Below are 19,081 nucleotides of genomic sequence, written 5' to 3'. Positions count from 1 at the left end.
GAATGATCCACGATGCGACCACAGAACTCAGAAGTCAGAGAGCTGGCTCGGTCAACCAGGGCACTTCTGCCCCAGGCCCTGGACCATCTATACCCATGCATCTACACACAGTTGGGCCAGAAAGGTGCCCACCTATGGCCTGGGAATCACCTTGAGGGCACACAGGTGCCCAAGAGACAGCAATCAGCATCCTAAGCCTCTTTCTAGCACCATTTCTTCCAACTCATTTTGCTCAATACCTGGGCTTAAAAAAAAAAAAAAGCCTTCGTGCACCGATGTCATGGCAACCGAAGCATTTATGGAGCACCTACTGTGTGCACTGAGGGAGACAGAAGTTCCCCCAGTGAAATCTGGGGAGCATAGGGTCCCTTACTCCTCAGAGATAAGGCAATCCACCCATAAATACACAAAATCTATGCCACAAAAGTGTCTGTTGACACAGTATGCATGTGCAATCCTTTTGCCTTAATACTCTGAAATTGAGGTATAATATACAAACAAGAAAATGCACAGATTTTTAGATGCTATAGGTGAATGACTTTTAACAAATCTATATACTTGTGTAACTACCCCCTCCGCTCCCCAGTTAAGATCCTAAACATTCCCATCACGGCAGAGAGTTCCCTAAGGTCCCTTTCCGGTCAATGTTTCTGATTTCTATCAGCACAGATTAGTTTTGCCTGTTCTAGAACTTCACATATATAGAAGCACACTGTATGGGCTGTTGGCCTTGAATGTTCTTGCTCGACATAATGCTTCTGAGATTTTTACTGTGTATTTGTTGGTGACTGCCGTCTAAGTCATCTAAGTTCCCTTTGCAATGCACAGCGACCATAAGTGACCCATCTGGGGACAAGCCCTTCAGAAACAACTCAATCATAAAAGGCAAGGGCTGGAAAGGCCCCAAAGTCCAGCTATCTCTGGGGACGGCCGCCCCCGGGGGATCCTTAGGGAGTATTTTTCTCTCCTTCCCTCAGACATTTCCTGAAACAGAAACTCAGCAATTATACATCTAACAGGCACCCAGCTCAGCAAGGGAGTGGGGGCTTTCCCTGGGTTTCCAGTTTTGTTAGCAACTAGCTGTCGCTTTATTTAACTGGCAGTCTGTGCCTCATCCAAGCCCACCACGGTGGGGGTGGTGGCTGGGTTGGCACTGCAAATGGCCAGCTGAGCTCCCGGGCCTTCTTTTGCTCAAGTCTGGCTGTGGCGGGCAGGCCTCTGTCCCTCTGCCTCCCTGCACCCCCACACCAGCTGGGTGTCCCTTAGTCGGAGGATGGGAGAATGGGCTGAAGGGCCTGGATTCTTCCCGGGGATGGGCCCCGAAGCAGGCAGCAGGGCTGGGCAGCAGAGGGCAGGCACTCTGGCTCTGAGGAGCTCTTTGGACCACTTTCCTGCTATGGGCGCAGGTCGATGAGGCTGGGGCTCTGATGGCCACACAGCAAGTATTGATGGGGCTGGGCTGGTCCCTCCCGTGGCCTGATTTCCAGCCCCCCCCACCCCCCGCCCCGTCTTAGATCTCCCAGCCTGGCCAGATGGAGGGACAGCTAATGTAGCCCGAGAACTGAAATCAGTGCTTCTAGCCAAACCTCTCCCTGCCCTGCCATCCCTTTGAACACTGCCTCTGGAGTCAGGCCCTTCCTTCACACAGGACTTCGAGGAATCAATACCCGCCAGAAAGGCATTTACCATCCTTTAATGCCAGGAAGAGCCTTTCTACCCTTCAAAATCCATTCCCAGAAAGCACGGGGACTGTCCGGGCCAGGCCTGGGTGGGGCGAGGGAGACAGGGGCCCAGGCTTAGCGCCGCCCCAATGCCTGTGTGACCTTGAGCCTACGGGCTGACCCGCACTGGCCCTCGGCCTCCAGGGCTGCAAGGAGGGGACAGGCCCCTGGAGATGACACCAGCGGGATCTCCAAGCGGGTGAGGGACCTTCCGGCGCCCACACAACTGCCACGAGAGCACCTCTATCCTGCTCTTTCACTCCCTTAACACCCCCGCGTTGGGGGGCGGGGGGAGGTGCGGCTTCCCACGGCCTCCCTGGAGATTTGGTCAGAAGGCGAAACGGAGGAGGAAGAACCGAACTCCAGCCCCAGGGCACACACGTTTGCTTCTCAGAACAGGCCCGTAAGCACAGCCTGCTTTCACCTCTCCAAATTCTGTGCCTGGGCCTCAGCTCGACTCTAATCCTACCTCTTCCAGGCGCCCTCCCCTGGCTGCTCTGGGCCACGCTGACCTCCACTGGGGAGGCTGAGCCCCCAGCCCCAACCACGTGTTTCCTCTGCCCTGAGCAGCCTTCTCTCTGGCCCGGGGGGTGAACCTGCCAGGCCCCGAGGGTCTTCGGTATCCTTTTCTGCCCATCCAGAGTAGTAAAAGTGAGGAACGGACAAGAGACATTCGCAGAACTGTCCCACCAGACTCTAGCTTCAATAACCAGTAAATTTTCTGTTGGGCTTGGGGCACACCAGATACTCCTCCAGGAAATGAAGCTGGTGGTGGGGAAACCGTGGGCACCCAGCGCCCCAGGCCAGGGCTGTGATTCTGCAGGGTGGGGTGAGGGTGGCCTGGCAGGGGAGGTGACACAAGTTTCAAAGAGTCCATGAGTCACATGGCCCCAGTGCTGTGCCAGCCACGGGGCTTGCTCCTGAGGAGCCTGCTCCTGGGCTCCCTCCCCCATGTGAGGGTCCCAGGCCCCAAGAATTGACGTGGAGGCTCTATAAATAGCACCCATTCCATATTGATCATCTTAAAAAGACACGGTATGTTCTAGGCCCACAAAGAGAAGAGTTGTGTCTAAAAATAGTCTCATCCCCAGGAACCACTGCCAGTCCCAGGCAGTGGTATAACCCGTGCATATCAGAAGGGGGCAGATGATGGAAAGGGTGGGGGTCAGAAACTGAGGCATCCAGCTCCCCCTCATTATCTCTATTCTGGCCACCTAAGCCACCCATGCCTCAGGAGCCTGTCACTGCCTCAGGGCCTTTGCACATGCAGTTCCCTCTTTATAAGATATTCTTTCTCCAGATGTCCTCTGGATTGGTTCTTTCTTGTTATTCGGGTCTCAGTTCAATCACCTCCTTCAAGAGGCCTTCCCTGACCAGCCAGTCTAGGGTCACTCTTGTCTCTCCATCACATCATCCTGTTTCACTTCCTTCATAGTCCTGATCATGATCTAAAATTATCTTCTGTATCTATTTGTTAAGTGGTATCCAGACTGTCTTTCCCCAGTAGCAGGTAAACTCCATGAGAGCAGTTATTGTGTCTGAATTGTACACCTTCTAGAATCTTCCATGGCACAGAGTAGGTCCTGAATGTCCTATCCAGGCTCTCCCCAACCACCTCAAGCTGAACTCTGCCTCAGACCTCCACCTCAGGCCAGCCTGGGCTGGCAGAAGACAGTGGGCATCCAGTCCCGGCTTCCTCTGCAGCCGCCCCCGCCCCCCATGCCTGCTCTGCTCCCTGCAGCGTCCAGCCTCTCTCCATAGGCTGCCCCTGGCTTCACCCCTTCTCCTCCCTGCTTCCTCTGTAGAGTTTGCCACGGGAGTTTTACGCCAGCCCCCCTACTCCTGGGTACCTGCTCCATACAACCTCATCGTGTCCCCAGATACTGCTTTCTGGAACACCTTTCTCTCCTCACAGCAAGATTTCCTTCTCCTTCGTGCCCCCACCCCCAGGAGGAATCACAGTGCCTGCCCGCAAAATCCCCCTCTGAGAACAACTGAGGCCCCATGGGCACAACGTCAGTGCAGAGACCTCTGGCCCCTCCCTGTGAGGAAAAGGTATTTTTCCCTATAAGCACTGCCCGTGGGTGCACCGCATGAACACACATGCCTAGAGTCCACTTCAGGCTCTCCCTACAACCCCCCCCCCACCTTGACCCCCCCCCCCCCCCCGGCCAGCTCCCCTCTATCTCTTCCCTCCCTCTTAAACCATCAAACTCTTGCAAAGAGCTGTCTACACATGCTGTCTCCACTTCCTCACCTCATGCTCATTCCTGGATCCACTCCAAACTAGCTCCTACCCTCACTGATTCATTCATTCATTCATTCATTCATTCAACAACTGTCCATCTGCGCTGGGCACCACATTCTGTAGGTGTTAAGGAAGTTTCTGTTGCCAAGGTCACGGGCACCCTTACTGTTGCTCAATCTAACAGACACTCGTTTTGAAATTATGCATCCTTTTTGATCTATCCATGAACTTCTCAGAATGCGAAACATTCTTCACTCTTCGGCAGAAGGAAACGGAAGACACCCCTTCCTCCAGGACGGGCTCCCTCCTTGCTTTCTGTGACACCTCCCACTCCTGGCCTGCCTCCCACCCTCGGACTGCTCCTTCTCAGGCTCCTCTGCAGGCTTCTCCGGCCTTGACTGTTGGACTGCCCCCACCCTGTTGTGTTGTACCCTCTATCCCACATTAGGATCACCTAGGTGCTTTCAACATTTCTGGTGCCAGATGAATTAGAACCTCTGGGGGTGGAGCCTGGGCATTTTTTTTTTTTTTTTTCAATTTAAAAACGCTTTCCGAGAGATGCTAACATCGCCAGGGTTGAGAACCTCTGGTCTGCACTCTTGCTGGACAGTCTAATTCACTGCCATGGATCCCATGGCCGGCCTCTGCAGATGCTTCCAAGTTTCCACCGCCAGCCCAGCTCTCCTGCCTGAATGCTGGACTCTCCCCTCCAAATGACTGCTGGACGTTGGCATCTCTCTCTGGAAGCACCGACGGTTCCAGTCAGAGCCCCGCAACGTCCGTCGCTTCTCCTTTGTCCTTTATCAAGCTTGCCAACCTAAACTTCGCTCACGGTGTGGGAGGGCGGTGGGGAATCTCACTTAATGAGCAGTCAAAGTTAGGGACGGGAGAAGTGGCGAGTCCCTGAACAGAGAAGAAAGTTGGAACAGGACAAGTTCCACCACCTGTGGTAACCTGACTGTTCTTCTCCTTCACTTGAAAGGCTTTTGGTGGCACCCACGGTCTGCACTAGAGGGGTAGGACAGTCTAGAGCAGATATATGGACACCTGGGTTCAAACCCAAGGCCTGCTACTTAGTAGATGTGTGACTTAGTAGATGTGTGAGCAAGTTATTTAACTTTTCTGGGTCTCCCGTTTCACCACCTGCAATACTGTCCTCAGTATGGTCCCCCGCCTCCAGGGTTGACGCAAGGATTCAGGGGATGAGCCTTATAAAGTGATTAGTGCCATGCCTGGCTGGCAGAAAGCACTCAGTGAATGTTAGCTATTTTTAGTACCATTACTGAGGATAAATTCCCAATTCCTGAGTAGAGCTCACAAGGGCCCCCGTGACTGTGACCTTGGCTTTAGCTTCTGCTCTTCCCTCCCTCACACCATGAGACCCAAACGGGTCGCTGAACTGAATTTGTGTTGTCTCACAAATCGGCACTGGGTAGCTGGTCCTGATGGCTAGACTGTAGCTCCTTCATCTAGAAAACTCCTATGCATCCTTCAAAACCCATGTGGAAGGTTATTTTTGTTAGATAATCTTGACTCTTCCGGCTGGAAGATAATCAGCCCTCTTTCAGGTGAGCAAGGGGGCTCACGCCTGTCGTTACACACCTTTCCGATAACCTTCCCATGGGTGAGCGGGAACTAGCCTCCTGTGAGCAGAACGGAGACTGCCCCTGACCTCTGTCCCAGGACGTTCCCAGGACTCCCTTCTTGGGTTGCTGGGGCACCAGCCTCCTCTGCTCCACAACTGTCAGCTGTCTCTGATGCTTCCCACCACTCCGAGCTCAGTCTTCATGCTGAGTGAGTCAATCCTGGAACTTTTCCAGAGCAGCTCTGAGCACCACACAGAGACAGGCCAAGCACCTCAGAGGCACAGCAGCTGCCCCCACCACCCTGGGCTGAATGCTGGTTCTCGGCACTCCAGAGCCCCTTCCCTGTCTGCTCAGATCCTCTTTGATCAGTCCTAGGTCCTTCTGGCCCCCAGGAAGTGGCTCTCAAGGAATCTTCACCCCAGGTGGTGCGCCAAATTCACGACCTTGGGTAAGTCCTTGGCCCACCGTCAGCCTCAGTTTCCCCCTGTACAATGTGGCAGTGATGACAGGGTTAGATTAAAACTTCAACGAGGCTCACTGCAGCACAGAGCTGGACCTTCTAGCATAAAATCTGTGTTCCACGGTCTGGCTGTGCCCTGACCCTCCCCTTCCGATGCTCCTGTGACTGCGGCATGGTCTCAGCTATCAGCCTGTGCCACCCTCATCCGCCTTCCAGCTCCATTACCACCCACTCACGTGCACCTGCCCAATTCCAACTGGGAGGAGTTGAGGGCGAGGAGATGGGAGCTGAGGACAGCAGTACCCAGGGCTGGGCTCCCAGTGGCCTGGGCCTCTGCTACTCAGGGTCCCCGTAGATCCTGAGGGGTTTGACGGGAAGCAGGGAGAAGGCTGAGGTGCTGCAGCGCGGTGGGGTCATATGGTGTGTCTGTCTCCACTGAGCTGTCCAGGCTCACGGAGGAAGGTGACGAGGGTCTCAGCAGGAGCTGGGGGGATGGAATGCCAGCCCAGGACCCCAAGAGGAGACGGATCCTGCCCTCCTGGGACTGGTCTCGGGGCTCTCAGGAGAGAAGACTGACTCCTGCCCCAACCTCAGTCATGGCTTCCTGATTCATCTGTGCACCGGCCTCCAACAGGTGTTTGCAAGGCGGGCCTATGCCCGGGGCCTCGTCCCCAGCATCCCCCCCCCGCCACCAGCACTCTCCACATCTCTGGCCTCCACAAGGCTAGGCACCACGACTTCCTCCCGGTGCCACCAAAGACGATCAAATAACGCAGAGAATGAGAGCCGCCTCCCTCCCGTCAGGGCGAGTGGATCTGCCCAGGTCAGAGCGAGGAGGGCAGAGAACTCTCGCCAGTCCCAGCGCACAGAGATCTCCTCTGTTGAGGCCACAAGGAGTTCTTCCCTCCTTCAAGGCACACAGAGACCAGATGCGGCCCCGTTGGGGCGTCAGAGGGCACAGAGATCTCTTCGTGGTCGGAGCGCGCAGAGAGACAGGACACAATATAAATCTCTGCCGCCTCAGGGCGCAGAGATCTTTCCCAGGTCAGGACGGGCAGAGATCTCGTCCCAGAGAGGATACCCTCAGAGGACGGCTCGGCGGGGCCCAGAGAGAGGGGGTGATTGGCCCCCTCCCCCATCCCCAGCCCTGCTCGGTCGGCTCCCCGGCTCTCTGGAACCACACTCACTGCGCGCCTAGTCGCCGCTCTGACCTTGGGGTCTCCGGCCTCGGGAATCCGGGTCCCAATCCCAGACCCTCCCCGAGCCTGCGCCAGGGTCGGCCGGGAAGCCGGGGCCGCGGCTCCTCCTCCCCCCCCCGGCCCTCGACAGCGCACCGGGAAACCCGGAAGGAAAGGGATGAGGAGGGGGCGCAAGGCGATTACAGACGCCCCCCTCCACCGCCCCCCCCCCCGGGGGTCCCCTCCAGCCCGGCAGATCTGCACCCTTTCTTCTCCCGCCTCCCAGCCTCGGGGGGCAGCGATGGGGGAGGGAACTGCCGGGCGCACCCGGGGCAGGGGAGGGGGTGCGCAGGGGCTGGAGGGTCCGACCCTCGGGGAGGAAAGTTGGGCGGCGGCAGGCGGAGGGGGCTCCGGCCGGGCCGGGGCTCCCGGGCGCGGGGGCGCTCGCTCACCTGCTGGTCCCCCGGCCCGGGCCCCGGGATGGGCGGCTGAGGCTCGGCGCGGACTCGGCTCGGCGCGGGGCTCGGGGCACTGGGCGCAGGCTCAGCGGCCCCGGGGGCGCGATCCCCGCATCCCACGGGCGCCGCCGCCGTCTCGGCTCCGCCGCTCCGCTCGGGCTCCGGGGCTCGGCGGGCGGCGCGGGCTCGGGCTGGGGGCGGGGTCGGGGGCGGGCCCCGCCTGGGCTCGGCCTGGGGCTTGGGGCCCCGGGCTGGCTCCGCCCCAGAGCGACGCGCCCCGGACTCCGCACGTGGCGCTCCGCCCGCTCAGAGGGTGAACCCCTGGGCGCCCGCCGGGGCGCACACCCCCACGCTGCCCCGGGGGCGGGGGGGGGGGCCGGCCGCAGACCGCCGCCCACGCGGACACGGACAGGCACACGCAGACGCGGGCACACGCTGGGGTGCACGCTCACCGACCCCGGGACGCTTCGCCACATGCAGCCACCCACGCGGACGGGGACGGGCACACGCCGGCACGCACCGGCGGATACACACAGGCATCGCCACCGACCTGGGGACCCCACGAGGGATACTCAGCCCCCTGGACAGGGACGTACCCTGATGCGGCCTCACGACACACGCGGACGCACTGGACACACGCACACCTGCGCAGTGAGAGAGACACGCACCGACACACAGACACCCACATGGACATCGGCAGACACACTCTGATGAACTCAGCGACAGGCGACTCGGAGACGCACATTCCCTGACACGCTGCCGCGGAGGCGCACACGCTCACACGGGGATCACACTGGCCCGCAGAAGCACGGGCAGCACCCAGTTCCGCACGGTACCAGACGCCTGCACCGACACACAGACACACGCAGACCAGAGACGGGGACACAAGCAACAAATAGACAGACACCCACACATGCTCACGTACGCCCACCTCGTTGGGGCACACGCAACCTGCACCTCGACACACACACACACACACACACACACACTCAAACGTGGGGACACTGAGTTAGACACTGCCTCTCACACACAGACAGAGACTACCCTGCAAACTAGGGCTTGGGCACCCGGGCTGACCCATAGGGACACATGCCCGGGAACACACGCCTTTTTAAAACAAGACAGGCTACGAGCTCTTTCCCAAAGGCCGGTGAGATAATTGGAAGGGATGATGCTTTGTCCCGTGCAGTGGCCACTGCCCAGAGCTGTCACAGGAGTGCAGGAGCGCGGACACACACACACAGGCACACAAGCACACACATGCACGCACACACGCACACACGCACAGCCTTTGTCTTCTTTATCAGTAGCATTTTACTTTCCTGACTTTAAAGCTGCTCTTGGAGGGCAAAACGGGTCCTGGTGTCTCAGAAAGCACCAAGGTGCTGGGTCTGAGAGTTCAGAGGCTGTGACCTGCCCCTCCACGGGGATATTGGACAGGTCACCCTGAGGCCATTGTCCCTTTGGGACCTGCGTGTGGGGTTCCAGGTGTCCCCTGGTGCCTTCTATATATACTGAGGAGCTATTCCTGCTTTCAGGACGGCTAGACCAGGGTGGGGGGATCGGTGAGGAAGTCTGTCTGCAGGAAAGTTTAGGTCACAGGACACTTTCTGGGCCTGGATTGGGTAGGATGGCTCCTCGCCAGACAGATGAATCACAAACAGCCTGCCGGCTTCTAGCCCCCTGACGGGCCTCAGGTTGGCCAGCATCTCCCACTAGCGGTCAGAGCGGGAAGTGCAGGCAGTGTCAACCGGCAGCCGGGGGCGCGGGACCCACCGCCTTCCCTGAGCTCTCACCTCCCAGGCGGGAGGAGAGGGCTGTACAATGGGGGTCCTCCCGAGGTTTTCCACCACCGGCTTCTAGACCCCAGAAGGCAGATCGGAACTTACAAATGGGCATTGGGCCAAGCAGGAGACTGAGCTGGAGCGGAGGCTGCTGGGACGGGGGAGAGGGGGTGGGGGGATCGTTAGAGAGGTCCCTTGCTTCAGCTGCATGTCGCAGACGGGAGTACTCTGAGTCTTCCTTAGCTCTGGGCATTTGGATGGTGCGCGGGAGAGGTAGGTTAAGGCATGAATCTAGACGCGCCACAGTTGTAAACGAGGGGAGAGAAGCCCAGGGGAGGGAGGAATCAGAATTCTGACCACGTGGAGATTCAGCTAACACATCTAGTGGTCTGAGAGGGCCCGCAGGGGGTCAGGAAAGGGCACAGGCCTGGGACCTTCTACAAGGAGCCCTTGCCAAGATCTGGGCGACTTTCTTTTCTTGCCGGGACCCCATTTAATTAAAGCAGGAACATACGGTCAGGAGTCTGAGAACAATCAAAGTTTTTAAGACTAGTGTTTCCTTATTCCATCCCTCCTCCCCCACTTCTGGTTCAAAAATTAAGGGCACTGGAGTCGAGCACCGGGTCAAGACTCTTCTCCTGTATTACTTCCTGTTAGTTCTTCCCTTTGCTGCCATCATCACGTCGTTCCCTGGCCCACACAGTTTCCCTCTCTAGTAGAAAAAGGAGATCTGTAAAATGTGTAATATGGTTCGCACCTGTGTGTTTTCTGTTTTCATTGCCCCAGGCTTTTCTTTCTCTGTGTTATTTCTACTGAATTATAACTTACACACGGAAAAGAGTGCAGACCCTCAATGTTCAGCTCAAGGGTGGTCGCTAGTTGAAAACCTGTGTGTAACCAGCGCACAGATCAAGAAACCAAACATCACGAGCCTCCCAGAAGCCCTGTCCACACCCTCTTCCTGTCACTGCGGCTTCTCCCTGTGGGTAACTGCTACATGCACTCAAATGGAGCTGTCCATGTTAGTTTTGTCTACTTTTGATATTAAAAAAAAAAAAAATGGAATCATAGAGGGGCACCTGGCTGACTCGGTCAAGCATCCGACTTCGGCTCAGGTCATGATCTCACAGTTCGTGGGTTCAAGCCCCGCGTCGGGCTCTGTGTTGACAGCTCGGAGCCTGGAGCCTGCTTCCGATTCTGTGTCTCCCTCTCTCTCTGCCCCTCTCCCGCTCATGCTCTGTCTCGCTCTGTCTCTCAAAAATACATAAACGTTAAAAAATTAAAAAAAAAAAATAAAAATCTTAAAAAAAATAAATGGAATCAGCAAGTATAAACCCTAGTATCTGGTTTCTTCTGAAGAACCATCCCGACCACTGTTTGTAGTTTCAGTGTGTTTGTTCTCATCGCTTTTTAGAATTCCATTGGATGAGACTAGCACAATCTATCCATTCTACTGCTGATGGGGGTTGGTAGTTTCTCATGCAGGGTTCCCACGGACGGCACTGCTACGAGTGTTCTAGTATATGGATTTTGGTGAACGTAAGCATGCCTTTCTGGGAAGGAACTGCTGGGTCACCGGAGAGAGCGTTTTCCCTTTTAGTAGACACTGCCGAGGAGTTTTTCAGAGTGGTTCTACCAACGTATACTCCATCAGCAGCGACTATATGAGAATCTAGTTTATCCTCCAGCAACCCCCAGTACTTGGTATTTTTATCTTTTTCCTTTTAGCCACTCGAGTGGGTGTGCAGAGGTTTCACATTGTGGTTTTAATTGGCATTTCCCTGATGACTAATGAAATTGGGCACTTTTTCATGGTTTATTGGCCATTTGTGTATATGTGCTTTTCATTTATATAAATGGGTATTGTTCTAACTTTCATTCTTCTTCTTCTGTGTCTCCCCTAACACTCTGCTTGGGAGCTCTTGTCCACATTGTAGTGTGGGCAGTTAATTCCTCGCTCTGACAGCTGCAGAGCATTCTATGTCACGCACACACCGCAGCTTTTCTGTCCATTCCCCTATCCATTCTGTCCTATCTAGAGATGGACAACAGGTAGGATAGGAGATGGTAATTAGAGGGAAGAGTGGTAACGAGCTTGTGCTTCTGTTTTCTTCCCTCTGCTAATGCCTGGGGTAAGGGCAGGTGAAGAGGCAGGCTGGTCTGGGGCTCAGAACCCATAAACACTCAGGACTAGGCATCTTGGAAGGCGGAGGTGCAGGTCGGGGCTGGAAGCGGGAGGCTTGGTGGAAAGCTCACACAAAAGCCAGGAGGACCCAGAGATGCCTCTCCCTGCCCCTCCCAGCCAGGGGCTGGTCCTCCCCCATTTGTGACCAACCATATGACTCTGGGAGGGGGCATCTGGCGGAAGTGAGGGGCTTTACTGAGAGTAAGATCTCCTGGGACCCTTGGTTTCCTACCTCTGCTAGGTGCCAGAACTCTGGCAAAGGATTGGAGAATTTCACACTGAGAAAATGCCCAGCCCGAGAGACAAGACCTCTAATGCTGGGCCCCCAACCGTCCCCACCGTAAAGCTCACCTGTCGGGAGCTCTGCTCGTTCCACACTTATCCTCACCCTTTCTCCCTGCCTGTCTCTCCCAGGAAGGCTGTCCAAGAGAAGTACTTGCCTCCTCATTTCTCCTGTACCCAGGGCTGGCCATGTGGCCGCATGATGGCCACCAGTCATGAGCAAAGTTTGGCTGGGGCGGGGCGGTTTCTGGGAAGGCATTTGCTTTCCTGATACAAGAGGACAGGGGCAGCTGGATGAGCTCTCTCCCTCTTCCCCTTCTTCCTGCCTTGAACGAGGCCACCGTGCTTGGAGCGGCAAAACCATTGCACGAGCGTGGGGGTAAGGCCAGGAGATTTGCAGAGGTTGGCCCCAGGGACAGTCAACTGCAAGCCCACACCTTCATACTTCTTTTTCACTCTGCGTGTGAACGAATGACACTGATTCTCTGAAGATGTAGCCAGATTGTGTCTGGTGGCGAGGGATCTGGAAGCCCAGGTGCTCTGAATACAAACTGTTGCCCAGCCCTCTCCTTTTTTCAGCCGCGTCCCCTCCCCCACTTCCAAAGCTGCCTGGTGCCAGTGCCGGAATCCCAGGAACCTTCTAGGGTTTCGAGGAGGAGGGTGTCCTTGGTTTTCCTTTGGCACCCCTCCCTCTGCGAGCACTTCGAACCCAGCTTTCCGGCTCTGCTAGGTCACTTGCTGCTCCAACGTCCGAAAAGTTGTCACGACTACCGTTGCTACCTCTTCCACACTTTTGTGGTGTTTATGCCTCTTTAAATCATTGCACTGCCGTTTTAAGTGACAATTTAAGAGGTATCTTCACTCCGCTGTATTTTGCAAAATTAAAAAAAAAATGTTTACTCATTTACTTTGAGACAGAGAGAGAGAGAGAGAGTAGGGGAGGGATAGAGGGAGGAAGAGAGAGAGAATCCCAAGCAGGCTCCGCAATGTCAGTGCAGAGACGGAGGCGGGGCTCGAACTCACAAACCGTGAGATCATGACCTGAGCCAAAGTTGGACACTTAACTGACTGAACCACCCAGGCGCCCCTGCTATATTTTGAAGACAGTCTTCCATTTCAGTTTTCACCCCAGGTAATTTTAAGAAGTGATTTAAGAATTGTCAGAGCTCTCCTCAGAAGAGACTTTGCTGTATTTTGAAGCTTGAGCGGTTTGAAGTTGAGACCTTCTATCTTAGGAGGGGCAGAGAAAAGGAGAAATGTATTCGTGGTCAAGGGCACGGAGGGACCTCCGTGGAGATGGTGACCTGATCCCTCCTATTACCTAAATGAACAGGTTAGCTCATATCTGAGGGATTGTTGTCTGGTGGGATTGGCTGTCTCCTACATGTACCCTCTGCCCTAGTCTCTCTCTGTCTCGCTGTCTCTCTCTCTCTCTCTCTCTCTCTCTCTCACACACACACACACACACACACACACACACACACACACACGTCCCTTGCCTCTGCTGGCTCCCCAGTAACCCAAGTGATGCTGGTCTGCAAATGAAGAGCTGCCCCTTCCTCAAGTCACTTGACTGCCATCTGCTGGAGAGATGAGAGAAAATAGACGTGAAACTCTGTTGTCTAGGAATGTGCATCGTGCCCCACGATTGTGTGAAGCCCAAGTGTACGTGGCAGCCTGCTCATACCCCCCACCTGTTCCATCTCGTCCCTATAAAGGGCTGTCTTTCTCCCAACAGCTCCGGCCATTGTAGTGAACTAGAGAGCAGGGCTTGGAGGGTCAGAAGCTTAGATCCGATTGTTATTGTCCATGTGACTGACCTTGGATGCGACACCCAACCTTTCTGGACCTTACTTTACTCATGTATAAATGGAGTAACTATATACCCACCCACCTCTTTGAGTCGTTTGCAGGATCAAACGAAATAACATCTGGAATATTGAGAGATGGAGTAAATACTTTACAGGTGACTCTGATATTTGTACTAAGTAAAGCCTGTTCACCCTTTGCCTTTGGTTGGGTTCCTTAGAAACAGACTCTGAGGTGGAGGCTTGTGTGCAAGCGGTTTCTAGGGATGCGCTTGGGAAGCCGATGTGCAGGGCCTGAGCGAAGCAGGGTCGGGCGGGGGGAGAAATTCCCTCCAATGCGGTTGCAACACAGACCTCGTCCAAGCCCATAGAAGGGTCTGGAGCTGGATGGCCCCTTGGAGTGGTTCCAAATTGAGACCAGAGGAGAGCGAGCAGGCTTTTCTACGGCGACTTCAACCGGTTGTGGTCGTAGGCTGCACCTGCCAAGCGGCCATAACCTTGGGCGAAGGGCGACACCAGGAAAGGGCACAGTGGTGAGCTATCAGCAGTGGAGGGACAACAGTACCTCTATCCAAGAGCTCTGGGCAGCTCGCCCCCTCCCCCTCCCCTTGGTTGTATATGTGGGGGGTTGTGCTGTTCTTGGTGGATGGGACACGGCAGGAGTAAGGAAAGAGCCAAAGATGGCCAATCTGTACCCTGAAGAATGTTACTGTAAAGAAGCACCAGACTGCTGTGACTGGGGTGGGGGTGGGGGGGTCTCCTTGCCATCATCCCTTCCACTCAGCTGGCCTCTCGCACAGCTTTACCTGCACGAAGCAGATCCCATAGACGTATCCCAAGTCCGCAGAGGGTCACCTGCTTCCCCACGTTCCATCGCATTCCGTGGGGGACACGTGGTCACCCTGAGTTCTGCCTCCTGCAGAACGGTGACATGGTCGCCCTGTGTGCTGTCATAGTTCGTAGCGGTGCAGTGGTGGAGTGGCGGAACAGGCTCCATTCGAGAGATTCAGAGGCGGCAGGCAGAGTCCCCGCACCTGAATGCGGCCCGCAGATGTTGTAGCTTTTGGGGGGGGTGGGGCAGGAACAGTGTATCAGATAGTTTCTACTACCGTGAATGTCTTTCGCTGGGATTTCGCTCTCCAGTTGTGTTGGGTTGCCACCGTTCCTGACTGCATCAGGCTTATTAACACTACCTGCATGGCTCTGCGGGTGTCTGGGTTTCTCCCTCCCGGATTAGGGCCCAGCAGCCCCGACAGGACTGGGGAGCAGCCGATGAACTAGGGGTCACGTGAACTAGGGCGGGCTGCGGGGCGTGGTGATCAGGCAGGTCAGGGGCCCGAACGGGACCGTGTTGGTGGGGAGGATGATGCTGGTTGGAGAGGAGCTGGGGAGCCGTGCTCATTGCTGGAGCCCCCCCCCCCCACCAGATGGACACTGACTCTTCTGCACAGTTCATTTTCATACACTGATGTATTGGACAAATATTAATATGGATATGAATGTGTTATTCTCAGTGAAGGAAGCCAGCCTCAAAAGGTTACCTATACTATATCATTACATTTATATGACATTCTGGAGAGGGGAAGCTTAAAGGAACAGTGATTGCCAGGTGGTTGGGTGTGGAGGGAGGGGCAGGCTTCAATACGAAGGGACCACGTGAGGGGCAGAATGCTTTAGGACGACAGAACTATCTGTACCTTGACCATCCTGGTGGCCCTGCCTTTGTCAGGACTCATAAAATTGTACACCAAAAAGGATGGATTTGCCTGCATGTGAATTAAAACGTAAATAAGCAACAAATTCCGAAAGAAAGAAAGAAGACATCTTTACCTTTTCCAACAGACGTGGCACTTCCCTCAGGAATGTGTGAGTCGGTGGGTGTGTGAGCGGAAAAGAAGACAGGTGTGTGTGGTTTTTGAAGGATGGAGGTCAGAGCTGCTCTTCGGAGCCTCAGAGAGCTGGAGGAGTCCCTGGACTTTAGGTATTCAATCTCCACTGCTCTGTATATGAGCTTGAACTAGAGGCTTCCGTTGCCCAGAAACAGGGGTCATGGACTTAGAAGCGAAAGACTGTGGGTTTTTTTTTTTTTTTTAATTTTTGTTTTCGGTTTGTGTTTTGCTTCTGCTTGTTGTTTTTCCAGTCAGACATTTCCTCCCCCAGTACTGCGGGGGTAGAGAAGAGGGAGGCAGCCAGGGGATGGGTCCCTATCTCACACTTAGGGAACCTCTGAGCCTCCCCAGCACCTGCCCCGCCCCGCATTCGCAGTTTCCTGAAAATACAAAACTGCGATGGTTGTGGGAAGGGGGCTGGTTGTGGGGTCAGCGACTCCAACTGACTAGTGCTGAGCAGACCCACGGCCAGACTCCTCTGGGCCTCAGTTTCCCCATCTCTAGGAGACGGGACTGTGAAGTCCCCTTCTAACATTCAGCAAGCGTGTCCCAGGAATGAAGGAAGGCAGCCCCTAAGTCCACAGGGACCAAGGAGGAACTCTGCCCCGGGGCTACCCACCTTATCTCCGCCCTTGGTGACACGGGTCTCGGGTGGCCCTGGCCGGCAGGCCGCCTACCTCGCCTCGTCGGCATGCTCCCAAGGGAAGCAGAGGAACCAAGGTGCCAGACCTGACCAGAGAATTCAGGAGACTTTGTCGGGAAATTGGGTTTTTCACCGGAAGTCAATGCTTTGGGCCAGAAAAAATGCTCAGAACTGGCAGCGACTGACAAAAATCGCCTCTTGTCGGCAAGCGCAGGAGGCAAGGGCTGGAGTGCAGGCTTCTCGAGTGAGCACTGACAGGAGAACACAAGAGCTGCCTCCCACTCTCACCAGCTCAGACCATCCCGGCTGCCGGGGCTGAGACTCCCCGCTCGCAGTGGGAGACAGGCCCAGGACAAGCAGTGACCTCCTAGGGCCTGTGAGTGGCTGTGGCCATTGCTGGGGTCCCTGGGGGAGCGTCTGGGGACCTGGAACCCCGGATGTGCATTGTGGGAGTGTGGGGCTGCTCTGGGCTCGTCTGTCGATGGAGGCAGCCTTATAATTTCTAAGGGCTGTGGAGACAGGATCTGTATGGCCACCCGCATTCTGGGAGACGAATGTTGGGGACCCGATCACACTTCCTAGGGAGCTTGGCTTCAGCCTGGGCTGACATCAGGGCCACGGTCTTATCAGCAGACCTTTAGAGGGGTAGATGAGGGTGAGCACTGGCCTGGCTTTTGTTCTTTCAGAAATCCCTGTGGAATGGCTCTCGCTTGTCCCCAGAGTCCGAGACCTCAGCTGGAATATCTTCAGTGTGCAACCCCAGCCCCCAGCTGCCAGCTGGGATGCCCTTCCCAGGCAGATAAGCATCCAACAGGAACACCTTCTAGGGGTGTATCCAGGCCTCTGGGGGTGGAGAGCAGCGAGCAGCCCCCATCTGCCTCCTGGCTCACATACCTGTCGGCTCGCACTTAGGAGCAAAATAGAGCCGTCTGATGGTTTCTGGTGCCCTCCAGTCCCTGCGGACGTAGTGGGCAGGGCACTTAGCTTCCCCTTTAGCGTTTTTCTGGTGCTCCTTTCTATACCCAAGCCAGAAACTAGACTTCCTAGATTCTTTTGCAGACAGAATTCTGGATTGGAATTTAGATTCCGCCAATGAGATGTGCTCCAGGAAATCTGAATAGCAGAAAGCGTGTTCCTAGGGCTTTGGCTGTTACTCCTGGCAAGCACGGTCAGGGAGAGGTGGGGGCTTTGCTCCGTCAGTATTCCAGTGATCTGGGACCAGATCTGTGGGTATGAAGAGGCACAGGCAGCACACTGTGGCTCCTTGATTGTGGTGGATTAAAATGGCGGCACGTTCTTTGCAAAACCTCATCACGGGATAGATAGACAGATGTATTCCTTCCTCTGAAGGATCACAGGACAACTTGCCTTGACCCGCAGAATGTAGCAGAAGTGATACTGTGTAACCTCAGGGACTGCCCCTTAAGAGGTTTGCAGCTCCTGTTTTCATTTTTTGGAACGCTCTCTTGGAAACAAAACACCATGTAAGAAGCCTGACTCCCACGCTGTGGGGAAGCCCAAGACTGCCCGGTGGAAAGATGTCATCCGTGTGAAGGAGCACCTTCTTGGGTCTTCTAGCTCCTCCAACCACCAGCTGAATGTAGCTGAGTGAATGACCCCAGCCCTTGGCACAGGAGCAAACCAGCCAGCTGAGCCCTGCCCAGGTGCCTGATCCTCAAACTTCTGAACAAATTAAATGGCAACTGTTTCAAGCCATTGAAGTTTTTGAGCTAGGTGGTTACGTAGCAGTAGACAACTCAAACACTGATCCTCGGATCACAGTTTGTGATGAGTTCTTTCTCTCTGTCTCTTTTAATATAATTCATGGTCAAGTTAGCTAACATACAGTGTGTGCTCTTGGCTTCGGGAGTAGATTCCCATGATTCCTTGCTTACATACAACACCCAGATGCAATTTACATAGAATCAAATTTAAAGTGCACAATTTGATAAATTTTGACACATGTATACATGAAAGCATTGCCACAATTAAAATAGTGAATGCATCCATTACCTTCAAAAGTTTCTTTGTGCCCCTGGGCCCCTTCTTAACCCTTTCTACACCCAGCCCCTATCACTGGGCAACCCCTGATCTGGTGCTTTCTGTCACTATAGATTCGTTTGCATTTTTCTGGAAGTTTATAAAAAAAGAGACTCATACCATACTGGTTTTTTTTTTTTTGGGGGGGGGGTGTCTGGCTCCTTGAGGCATAATTATTTTGAGATTCACCCATGTTGTTCTATGTGTCAGCATTTCACTGTATGGTTGTATTAGAATTTGTTTATCCACTCACCTGTTGATGGACATTTGATTTGTTTTCAGTTTTTAGCTTTCATAAATAAAGCTGCCCTGAATATTTGATACTAGTCTTCATATAATTATGTGCTTTTTTTTCTTTTGGGTAAATATCCAGGAGTGAAATGGCTGGATCGTATGGTAGATGTATATTTAACTTTTTAAGAAATTATCAAATTGTTTTCCAAAGTGCTTGTACCATTTTACCTTCCCACCAGCGGTGTATGATAGTTTCACTTTCTCTACATACTCACTAACATGTGGTCTTTCACAATGTTAACTCTCTGGGGCACCTGGGTGGCTCAGTGGGTTGAGTGCCTGGTTCTCCATTTTGGCTCAGGCATGATGTCGTGTTCCGTGGGTTCGAGCCCCACGTTGGACTCTAAGCTGACAACACAGAGCCTGCTTGGGTTTCTCTCTCCCTCTCTCTCTGCCCCTCCCCAACTTGTGCTGTCTCTCTCAAAATAAGTAAATAAACTTAAAAATTTTTTTTAATTAAAAAAATAAAATGTTAACTCTGTATGTATGGTAAATCATTGTAGTT

At 54.4% G+C, this 19,081-nt stretch overlaps 1 protein-coding gene across 1 annotated transcript in view; it reads right to left on the bottom strand.

The window, feature by feature from the left end:
- The window catches only part of SCN5A (sodium voltage-gated channel alpha subunit 5), a 93,937-nt gene extending 86,235 nt beyond the window's left edge, over nucleotides 1-7,702 (bottom strand). Inside the window, exon 1 of the mRNA XM_042955342.1 lies at nucleotides 7,646-7,702. The gene's annotated coding sequence lies outside the window, so the exon portion shown is untranslated. The remainder of the gene's footprint in view (nucleotides 1-7,645) is intronic.
- Between the last annotated feature and the right edge of the window lie 11,379 nt (nucleotides 7,703-19,081).

Source organism: Panthera leo, chromosome C2 (assembly GCF_018350215.1).
Source record: "Panthera leo isolate Ple1 chromosome C2, P.leo_Ple1_pat1.1, whole genome shotgun sequence".
Classification (NCBI taxonomy): domain Eukaryota; kingdom Metazoa; phylum Chordata; class Mammalia; order Carnivora; family Felidae; genus Panthera; species Panthera leo.
This window is presented reverse-complemented; position numbering and strand designations above follow the sequence as displayed.